The following is a 2,197-nucleotide window of genomic DNA, read 5'->3' as shown; positions in this document are numbered from 1 at the left end:
GCTCTTCCTGTGGCCTGCCCAGGGTCTGCTGGCCTCAGTGAGGCCTTCCCTGATGTCTCAAGGCCACAGCTATTCAGCAAGGGCACAATGCAGCATCACTCCAAGAACTGGCCATCCTGGGTGTTGCAGGACAGAGAGCAGCCCAGAGCCACCCCCACCCCATCTCCGTGACAACCCCTGGCCTTTCAAAAAGCCCGCGGGGTCGGCACCTCCTGGTCAAGGCCCCCACGTAGGGCACCTCAGAGCCCTAGGAGGCCCAGCCCCACCTGCTGAGCAGAAGATGGAGGAACAGCTGCAGGGCTTGGAGAAGCAGGTTTGGGCCTCAAGCCCCCAGGAAGAAGCCAAGGCTGAGGCAGGCCCCTGCCGAGGCCACTGCCAAAGCCAGAGGGACCCAAGAGTAAGGGGGAGTATGGAACAGGAGTCCAAAGTGGTCACACATCTGAGGGAACAGGCACAGGGCAGGCTGGGCTGGGCCCAGAGTCACAGGGCACTGAAGCTGCTCAGCCAGCACCCTGGACTTGTCCTGAACTCTTCACACTGGCCTGGCCACACCCCAAGCTGCCCAGTCATGGGGCTCCCACCCCCAGCCTTGGGGCATCCCCTGCTGTGCTGGATGCCAATGGGCAGACAAGGGCAAAGTGGTCTGGGTCATCTGTGGGAAGTAAAGGGGCCAGGGCCTGGAGCCTCATTCTGGGGCTCAGGGTGAGCAGGGGAGGACTCTGGCGTGCTACAGCACAGGGTGCCAATCTGCACAGGGCTGGTGCTGCTGGGCAAGTTCTCCTGACCCAGGGCTCTAGCTAGGGGGCAGCCAGTAGCAGTGGGAGGAGAGGGGCTCAAGGGGGCAGCAATGGATGGTGAAGGTTGAGGTGGGTCCCAGTGTGTGTGGATGGGCCCCACAGTGGCTCCCTTATGCTCCCAGCACCCTGACAGGGCCCCAGTTGCCCTCTGCACACCTGCCACCCTGCAGACCCTGAGTGAGGGGTCAGGCACAGAGCCCTAGACTGAGCCCTGCCCCTCTCAGCCTAGGTTGTCCCCTCTCTAGGTAGGGTTGGTCCTTTTGCCTGCCCTGGGACACAGGGACAGTGGAATCAGGCAGTGGACACAACAGGGCCTTGAAACATCATGGTGTTGATGGCCATGCTACTGTCAGGGCCTCCAATGCTGGTCCCGAGGGCCCGTCCCCAGTCCATAGCCATAGTGAGGCTTCACCCTCTTGTCCACAGCCCAGCATGGAAGCTGACTGGTTGAGCTGTTGTCATAGAAACACATAGGAGGGTTGACCCAGCTGGTGCAGACAGGGGCATGGCCTGTTTGCAGCCGTGGGTCAGTGCAGGGCAGCTCATGCTTCCACAGGTTCTACCTTGATCAGCACAACCCCCAGCCCTGCACCAACCCAGGGTTCTCATGGGCTGCAGGGCCTCAGCCAGGGCAGAACTGGAGCTCTGACAGAGCAACAAAGAGGCTGTGGTTGAGACTGTGCAGAGGTGTGGTTGACGGAAATGAAGGCAGCTCAGGGGCCTCCGCCTGACCAGGGCCGGGAGGGTGGGACACGTGGAGGGCAGGGACATGTGGCTGATAGGCAGCTCAGCTCCTGGCTCCATGCTTGTGGGTGAGTGCAGCCCTTGTGCCCTCTCCCCACTCCCACCTCCCAGAGGTCTGGGTTATTGTTTTCTTGGGGCTGGGGAGTGAGTCTGTCACTCCATGAGGGCTTCTGAACCTTTCCTGGGTCAAGGATTTTTGTGAGAATTTGATGAAACTGATGCTGCACCACCAAAGTGCTCATGTTTTAGTTCTGGGGCCAGGACCACACTCAGACCCCCACCTCAGTCCAGCCTCAGGCTACGCGGGGGGCAAGTGACCTGCTAAGGGCATGCCAAGCTCCTCCCAGGAGCCAGCAGAAGCCAGCCTGGGCCCACCAGTGCTGACAGGGAGGCCAATTCTACCCTCCATCCACCTCTCCCCTCCCCTGTACTGCTCACACCTGGCCCAGCCCCAACCCTGCTCAGGCCACAAGCGGTATGCCAGCGCCAGGTCCCTCAGGTCCCTCGAGGCTCCAGGAATGGCACAGGTACCCGCTCAGACGGTGGTCTTAGTTGGGGCGGGAAGGAGCAGGCAAGGGAGGGGTACCTGAGTCAATATCAGTGAACTGGGGATGTTCTGGGTGCGCATTGCAGGGGTACCCAGGCAACAGACTGGG

Source organism: Lipotes vexillifer, unplaced genomic scaffold (assembly GCF_000442215.2).
Source record: "Lipotes vexillifer unplaced genomic scaffold, Lipotes_vexillifer_v1.1 scaffold914, whole genome shotgun sequence".
In the NCBI taxonomy this organism is placed as follows: Eukaryota; Metazoa; Chordata; class Mammalia; order Artiodactyla; family Lipotidae; genus Lipotes; species Lipotes vexillifer.
This window is presented reverse-complemented; position numbering follows the sequence as displayed.